The sequence below is a fragment of the Octopus bimaculoides genome, unplaced genomic scaffold (assembly GCF_046866305.1).
Source record: "Octopus bimaculoides isolate indiv1 unplaced genomic scaffold, ASM4686630v1 contig119, whole genome shotgun sequence".
Classification (NCBI taxonomy): domain Eukaryota; kingdom Metazoa; phylum Mollusca; class Cephalopoda; order Octopoda; family Octopodidae; genus Octopus; species Octopus bimaculoides.
The window spans coordinates 51,611-61,737 of NW_028315369.1; the positions used below are offsets into that span (position 1 = coordinate 51,611).

General features: G+C 26.3%; 1 protein-coding gene across 25 annotated transcripts in view; it reads left to right on the forward strand.

Annotated features, from left to right (window-relative positions):
• LOC149129199 (uncharacterized) overlaps positions 1-10,127 on the forward strand; it is a 35,609-nt gene that overhangs the window by 18,215 nt on the left and 7,267 nt on the right. For 4 of the 25 annotated variants that reach the window (XR_016240272.1, XR_016240273.1, XM_089346725.1 and 1 more), the window contains one exon: positions 7,693-7,860. The exons of 3 other annotated variants lie outside the window; for them this stretch is intronic. The gene's annotated coding sequence lies outside the window, so the exon portion shown is untranslated. Of the gene's footprint in view, positions 1-7,086; positions 7,861-10,127 lie in introns of those variants that run through there. 18 more of the 25 variants (XR_016240279.1, XR_016240288.1, XR_016240284.1 and 15 more) reach the window with 12 other exon arrangements.

A 10,127-nucleotide genomic window follows, 5' to 3' on the forward strand; every position in this document is an offset into this window, starting at 1 on the left:
ACATTGTAGACACTAAATTATCATACTTGAATGTTGTAGAAACTAAATATATAGAATGTAATCATATTTAAACATTGTAGACACTAAATTATCATACTTGAATGTTGTAGAAACTAAATATATAGAATGTAATCATATTTAAACATTGTAGACACTAAATTATCATACTTGAATGTTGTAGAAACTAAATATATAGAATGTAATCATATTTAAACATTGTAGACACTAAATTATCATACTTGAATGTTGTAGAAACTAAATATATAGAATGTAATCATATTTAAACATTGTAGACACTAAATTATCATACTTGAATGTTGTACAAACTAAATATATAGAATGTAATCATATTTAAACATTGTAGACACTAAATTATCATACTTGAATGTTGTAGAAACTAAATATATAGAATGTAATCATATTTAAACATTGTAGACACTAAATTATCATACTTGAATGTTGTACAAACTAAATATATAGAATGTAATCATATTTAAACATTGTAGACACTAAATTATCATACTTGAATGTTGTAAAACTAAATATATAGAATGTAATCATATTTAAACATTGTAGACACTAAATTATCATACTTGAATGTTGTAGAAACTAAATATATAGAATGTAATCATATTTAAACATTGTAGACACTAAATTATCATACTTGAATGTTGTAGAAACTAAATATATAGAATGTAATCATATTTAAACATTGTAGACACTAAATTATCATACTTGAATGTTGTAGAAACTAAATATATAGAATGTAATCATATTTAAACATTGTAGACACTAAATTATCATACTTGAATGTTGTAGAAACTAAATATATAGAATGTAATCATATTTAAACATTGTAGACACTAAATTATCATACTTGAATGTTGTAGAAACTAAATATATAGAATGTAATCATATTTAAACATTGTAGACACTAAATTATCATACTTGAATGTTGTACAAACTAAATATATAGAATGTAATCATATTTAAACATTGTAGACACTAAATTATCATACTTGAATGTTGTAGAAACTAAATATATAGAATGTAATCATATTTAAACATTGTAGACACTAAATTATCATACTTGAATGTTGTAGAAACTAAATATATAGAATGTAATCATATTTAAACATTGTAGACACTAAATTATCATACTTGAATGTTGTAGAAACTAAATATATAGAATGTAATCATATTTAAACATTGTAGACACTAAATTATCATACTTGAATGTTGTAGAAACTAAATATATAGAATGTAATCATATTTAAACATTGTAGACACTAAATTATCATACTTGAATGTTGTAGAAACTAAATATATAGAATGTAATCATATTTAAACATTGTAGACACTAAATTATCATACTTGAATGTTGTAGAAACTAAATATATAGAATGTAATCATATTTAAACATTGTAGACACTAAATTATCATACTTGAATGTTGTAGAAACTAAATATATAGAATGTAATCATATTTAAACATTGTAGACACTAAATTATCATACTTGAATGTTGTAGAAACTAAATATATAGAATGTAATCATATTTAAACATTGTAGACACTAAATTATCATACTTGAATGTTGTAGAAACTAAATATATAGAATGTAATCATATTTAAACATTGTAGACACTAAATTATCATACTTGAATGTTGTAGAAACTAAATATATAGAATGTAATCATATTTAAACATTGTAGACACTAAATTATCATACTTGAATGTTGTAGAAACTAAATATATAGAATGTAATCATATTTAAACATTGTAGACACTAAATTATCATACTTGAATGTTGTAGAAACTAAATATATAGAATGTAATCATATTTAAACATTGTAGACACTAAATTATCATACTTGAATGTTGTACAAACTAAATATATAGAATGTAATCATATTTAAACATTGTAGACACTAAATTATCATACTTGAATGTTGTAGAAACTAAATATATAGAATGTAATCATATTTAAACATTGTAGACACTAAATTATCATACTTGAATGTTGTACAAACTAAATATATAGAATGTAATCATATTTAAACATTGTAGACACTAAATTATCATACTTGAATGTTGTAGAAACTAAATATATAGAATGTAATCATATTTATACATTGTAGACACTAAATTATCATACTTGAATGTTGTACAAACTAAATATATAGAATGTAATCATATTTAAACATTGTAGACACTAAATTATCATACTTGAATGTTGTACAAACTAAATATATAGAATGTAATCATATTTAAACATTGTAGACACTAAATTATCATACTTGAATGTTGTACAAACTAAATATATAGAATGTAATCATATTTAAACATTGTAGACACTAAATTATCATACTTGAATGTTGTACAAACTAAATATATAGAATGTAATCATATTTAAACATTGTAGACACTAAATTATCATACTTGAATGTTGTAGAAACTAAATATATAGAATGTAATCATATTTAAACATTGTAGACACTAAATTATCATACTTGAATGTTGTAGAAACTAAATATATAGAATGTAATCATATTTAAACATTGTAGACACTAAATTATCATACTTGAATGTTGTAGAAACTAAATATATAGAATGTAATCATATTTAAACTTTGTAGACACTAAATTATCATACTTGAATGTTGTAGAAACTAAATATATAGAATGTAATCATATTTAAACATTGTAGACACTAAATTATCATACTTGAATGTTGTACAAACTTAATATATAGAATGTAATCATATTTAAACATTGTAGACACTAAATTATCATACTTGAATGTTGTACAAACTAAATATATAGAATGTAATCATATTTAAACATTGTAGACACTAAATTATCATACTTGAATGTTGTAGAAACTAAATATATAGAATGTAATCATATTTAAACATTGTAGACACTAAATTATCATACTTGAATGTTGTAGAAACTAAATATATAGAATGTAATCATATTTAAACATTGTAGACACTAAATTATCATACTTGAATGTTGTACAAACTAAATATATAGAATGTAATCATATTTAAACATTGTAGACACTAAATTATCATACTTGAATGTTGTAGAAACTAAATATATAGAATGTAATCATATTTAAACATTGTAGACACTAAATTATCATACTTGAATGTTGTAGAAACTAAATATATAGAATGTAATCATATTTAAACATTGTAGACACTAAATTATCATACTTGAATGTTGTAGAAACTAAATATATAGAATGTAATCATATTTAAACATTGTAGACACTAAGTTATCATACTTGAATGTTGTAGAAACTAAATATAATAAATGTAATCATATTTAAACATTGTAGACACTAAATTATCATACTTGAATGTTGTAGAAACTAAATATATAGAATGTAATCATATTTAAACATTGTAGACACTAAATTATCATACTTGAATGTTGTAGAAACTAAATATATAGAATGTAATCATATTTAAACATTGTAGACACTAAATTATCATACTTGAATGTTGTAGAAACTAAATATATAGAATGTAATCATATTTAAACATTGTAGACACTAAATTATCATACTTGAATGTTGTACAAACTTAATATATAGAATGTAATCATATTTAAACATTGTAGACACTAAATTATCATACTTGAATGTTGTAGAAACTAAATATATAGAATGTAATCATATTTAAACATTGTAGACACTAAATTATCATACTTGAATGTTGTAGAAACTAAATATATAGAATGTAATCATATTTATACATTGTAGACACTAAATTATCATACTTGAATGTTGTAGAAACTAAATATATAGAATGTAATCATATTTAAACATTGTAGACACTAAATTATCATACTTGAATGTTGTACAAACTAAATATATAGAATGTAATCATATTTAAACATTGTAGACACTAAATTATCATACTTGAATGTTGTAGAAACTAAATATATAGAATGTAATCATATTTAAACATTGTAGACATTAAATTATCATACTTGAATGTTGTAGAAACTAAATATATAGAATGTAATCATATTTAAACATTGTAGACACTAAATTATCATACTTGAATGTTGTAGAAACTAAATATATAGAATGTAATCATATTTAAACATTGTAGACACTAAATTATCATACTTGAATGTTGTAGAAACTAAATATATAGAATGTAATCATATTTAAACATTGTAGACACTAAATTATCATACTTGAATGTTGTAGAAACTAAATATATAGAATGTAATCATATTTAAACATTGTAGACACTAAATTATCATACTTGAATGTTGTAGAAACTAAATATATAGAATGTAATCATATTTAAACATTGTAGACACTAAATTATCATACTTGAATGTTGTAGAAACTAAATATATAGAATGTAATCATATTTAAACATTGTAGACACTAAATTATCATACTTGAATGTTGTAGAAACTAAATATATAGAATGTAATCATATTTAAACATTGTAGACACTAAATTATCATACTTGAATGTTGTAGAAACTAAATATATAGAATGTAATCATATTTAAACATTGTAAACACTAAATTATCATACTTGAATGTTGTAGAAACTAAATATATAGAATGTAATCATATTTAAACATTGTAGACACTAAATTATCATACTTGAATGTTGTACAAACTAAATATATAGAATGTAATCATATTTAAACATTGTAGACACTAAATTATCATACTTGAATGTTGTAGAAACTAAATATATAGAATGTAATCATATTTAAACATTGTAGACACTAAATTATCATACTTGAATGTTGTACAAACTTAATATATAGAATGTAATCATATTTAAACATTGTAGACACTAAATTATCATACTTGAATGTTGTACAAACTAAATATATAGAATGTAATCATATTTAAACATTGTAGACACTAAATTATCATACTTGAATGTTGTAGAAACTAAATATATAGAATGTAATCATATTTAAACATTGTAGACACTAAATTATCATACTTGAATGTTGTAGAAACTAAATATATAGAATGTAATCATATTTAAACATTGTAGACACTAAATTATCATACTTGAATGTTGTACAAACTAAATATATAGAATGTAATCATATTTAAACATTGTAGACACTAAATTATCATACTTGAATGTTGTAGAAACTAAATATATAGAATGTAATCATATTTAAACATTGTAGACACTAAATTATCATACTTGAATGTTGTAGAAACTAAATATATAGAATGTAATCATATTTAAACATTGTAGACACTAAATTATCATACTTGAATGTTGTAGAAACTAAATATATAGAATGTAATCATATTTAAACATTGTAGACACTAAGTTATCATACTTGAATGTTGTAGAAACTAAATATAATAAATGTAATCATATTTAAACATTGTAGACACTAAATTATCATACTTGAATGTTGTAGAAACTAAATATATAGAATGTAATCATATTTAAACATTGTAGACACTAAATTATCATACTTGAATGTTGTAGAAACTAAATATATAGAATGTAATCATATTTAAACATTGTAGACACTAAATTATCATACTTGAATGTTGTAGAAACTAAATATATAGAATGTAATCATATTTAAACATTGTAGACACTAAATTATCATACTTGAATGTTGTACAAACTTAATATATAGAATGTAATCATATTTAAACATTGTAGACACTAAATTATCATACTTGAATGTTGTAGAAACTAAATATATAGAATGTAATCATATTTAAACATTGTAGACACTAAATTATCATACTTGAATGTTGTAGAAACTAAATATATAGAATGTAATCATATTTATACATTGTAGACACTAAATTATCATACTTGAATGTTGTAGAAACTAAATATATAGAATGTAATCATATTTAAACATTGTAGACACTAAATTATCATACTTGAATGTTGTAGAAACTAAATATATAGAATGTAATCATATTTAAACATTGTAGACACTAAATTATCATACTTGAATGTTGTAGAAACTAAATATATAGAATGTAATCATATTTAAACATTGTAGACATTAAATTATCATACTTGAATGTTGTAGAAACTAAATATATAGAATGTAATCATATTTAAACATTGTAGACACTAAATTATCATACTTGAATGTTGTAGAAACTAAATATATAGAATGTAATCATATTTAAACATTGTAGACACTAAATTATCATACTTGAATGTTGTAGAAACTAAATATATAGAATGTAATCATATTTAAACATTGTAGACACTAAATTATCATACTTGAATGTTGTAGAAACTAAATATATAGAATGTAATCATATTTAAACATTGTAGACACTAAATTATCATACTTGAATGTTGTAGAAACTAAATATATAGAATGTAATCATATTTAAACATTGTAGACACTAAATTATCATACTTGAATGTTGTAGAAACTAAATATATAGAATGTAATCATATTTAAACATTGTAGACACTAAATTATCATACTTGAATGTTGTAGAAACTAAATATATAGAATGTAATCATATTTAAACATTGTAGACACTAAATTATCATACTTGAATGTTGTAGAAACTAAATATATAGAATGTAATCATATTTAAACATTGTAAACACTAAATTATCATACTTGAATGTTGTAGAAACTAAATATATAGAATGTAATCATATTTAAACATTGTAGACACTAAATTATCATACTTGAATGTTGTACAAACTAAATATATAGAATGTAATCATATTTAAACATTGTAGACACTAAATTATCATACTTAAATGTTGTACAAACTAAATATATAGAATGTAATCATATTTAAACATTGTAGACACTAAATTATCATACTTAAATGTTGTACAAACTAAATATATAGAATGTAATCATATTTAAACATTGTAGACACTAAATTATCATACTTAAATGTTGTACAAACTAAATATATAGAATGTAATCATATCTAAACATTGTAGACACTAAATTATCATACTTAAATGTTGTACAAACTAAATATATAGAAAGTAATCATATCTAAACATTGTAGACACTAAATTATCATACTTGAATGTTGTAGAAACTAAATTATCATACTTAAATGATGTATATATATATATATATCATATAGGAGTGGCTGTGTGGTAAGAAGCTTGCTTTCCAACCTCATGCTTCCAGGTTCAGTCCCACTGCATGGCACCTTGGGCATGAGTCTTCTGCTATAGCCTTAAGCCGACCAAAGCCTTTGTGAGTGGATTTGGTTGATGGAAACTGAATGAAGCCTGTTGTGTATGTATATATATATATATATATATATGCGTGTCTGTTTGTCCCTCCACCATCGCTTGACAACCGATGCTGGTGTGTTTGCATCCCCGTAACTTAGCGTTTCGGCAAAAGAGACTGATAGAACAAGTACTAGGCTTACAAAGAATAAGTCCTGGGGTCGCTTCGTTCAACTAAAGGCGCTGCTCCAGCAGGGCCACAGTCTAATGAACCAAAACAAATAAAAGATAATATGGTCACAATGAATTGTCTTATGATGAATTTCTCTTCTGGCAAATTTTTCCAGACAGGGGAAGGGAGACATATTAGGGTCTCCCCTGCTGTCCCTTATTCCCACCACCACCTGTCACTTTTATTTATTTGTAAAAAGTACTTTTTGGGGGTTTTTTTTTTTTTTTGCTTCTCATTTTTCTTTTCAGTTTCAGTAAAGGAGTCGCCCCACTCCTTGATGGGTTGTCTCCTCAGTCGTCATCATCATCATCAGATGAAGAATCGTTTCCATTGGAAGTAAACCCCATTGGGGCCAGAGGAGAAAAATGAACCTCGTCCCCCCAGAATACGATGAAATACAACATGACAATCAAATGGTAAGTCAAAAATTTATTGAGAAAAAAATTGTTTGAAAAAAAAATGGATATAATTGTAAATAGACAATAAACGATGAAATTAATTGTAAAGACATAACCACCCTGCAGTGGGGCCAGGGTGGACGTCTCATCCTCATTTGTATAAATTCATTTTTCATATGTTATATGTCCCCACATACTTTGTTTGTCCCCTCTTTGTGGCCCCTTGTGGTTAATAAAAAAGCACAGTGCATTCTGTCAACACCCCAAATGTAAAATTCTTCCCTGAAGACAGAGGCTGGTGTTACCCAATGATGGAATCAAGTTACAATCATTATTTTGGACCACCAAGCCCCTCCTCCACAAACAACTGCTGGATTCTCAAAGCTCTTAGTCAACCCCTTTAATTCCTGATACCATTTATATTCTGTGTAAGTCGGACCTTTTTATCTGCATACATGTGTATATTTTTTGTATACCAACATGTCTAACGTGCTTCTCCTTACATTTACTCCTCTTCCTGCTCAAGTTGAAATCTCTTGAACACTATGAAGTGTATTCTATGTTGAGACTACCTGTCTCTAATCTATAAACTACATACATATGTATAGGTGCAGGAGTGGCTGTGTGGTACTTAGCCTGCTGACCAACCACATGGTCCTGGGTTCAGTCCCACTGCATGCCACCTTGGGCAAGTGTCTTCTACTATAGCCCTCGGCCAACCAAAGCCTGGTGAGTGGATTTGGTTGACGGACACTGAAAAAAGCCTGTGGAGTTTGTATGTGTATATATATATATATATATATATATATATATATTTTTTTTTTAATTTTAGTTGAAGAGCGTAGGCTCGAAACGTCAAAGTCTTTCTCTATTGCCGAGCGTTTATCCTGCATTTGAGAATAAAATTATTTCCTTATTTGTATCTTATATAGATTTTGAATTTCTTCCTGTAATAATAATATTGTATATGTCTTGAAATGTTTGCCTTGCCTTAATGTTTAGTGTCCGGTTTAAAAGTTATGTATCCGATGCATTGGAAATCTGCAATGAGTCCATAAATACCGTCCCGGCTATAACCCCTGGAGCCCTAGTAATCCGTTACAGTACTTATCTAGTGTACCTAATCATTTAAATCACCTGTAAACTAAACCCCCATACTTTTTGTGAATCACCATCATCGTCGTTTAACGTCCGCTTTCCATGCTAGCATGGGTTGGACGATTTGACTGAGGACTGGTGAAACCAGATGGCTACACCAGGCTCCATATCTTCGAAACGTCTAGTTAGAATAGAGGCAGCTGACGAAGGAATAATTCCAAGTGGCTTTCTGTTTTCTTATGTGTTCGTTCCGTTGTCTGTAGTTCATTGTTCTAACGTCCTGTACCCTGATATGCATCTCTATACACATGTAAATGTGAGTATGTACATATATGTGTGTATACATGCATATATATCCTTTGTATTATTATATATATATATGTAAAATACAAAAAAGGGACAAGAACGCAAAACATCCAGAGAGATGATACAAAGAAATCAAGGATGGGTCATTCGGAGTTTTCTTTCCTCAGTCGAGTTCCAGATTCTCTTTGCATCTGTGTTTGTCCTCCGCCACCACTTCACAGCCGGTGTTGGTGTGTTTATGGCCCCATCACTTAGTGGTTTGGCAGAAGAAAACTGATAGAATAAGAACTGAACTTTAAAAATAAAACACTGCCAGGTTTGACTTGAATGGTTCAACCTTTGAATGTGGTGCTCCAGCATGGCTGCAGCCAAGCATTTTGTCCAGGGTGCTAGAAATGTTGCCAGGTCACTGAACTGAGGCCAAATGGTGAAGATTACTGTAATTATAATTAACGGAAACATTTTAATTAATTTAAAGTACACAGTGATGAAACAGAAAGATTCATTTCATTAATTAATTGTATTCTTTAATTAATTATTGTTATTTCACCCCAGGTCAGTCCTGATCCAGGCAGACCTACGATTAAACATGTTCCAGTCGTGACCACCCCACCTTATATTCAGGCATAGTGTATCTAGAACTACATTATCTAATGTACAGCGTAGCAGTTAGTATTAGTGGCTGTAGTCGTTCTTTAGCCCCAGGTCACTCCTGATCCAGTCAGACGTTCCAGTTGTGACCATCCCATCTTTTACTCACACACAACCTATAATAATAATATTGTTACTCATTAAATTATTTAATGTTTGTTTAAATCTTAATTAAGGAAATTACTGAACATATATTTTAATTAAATCAATTAAGAGTAATTAGCCGAAAG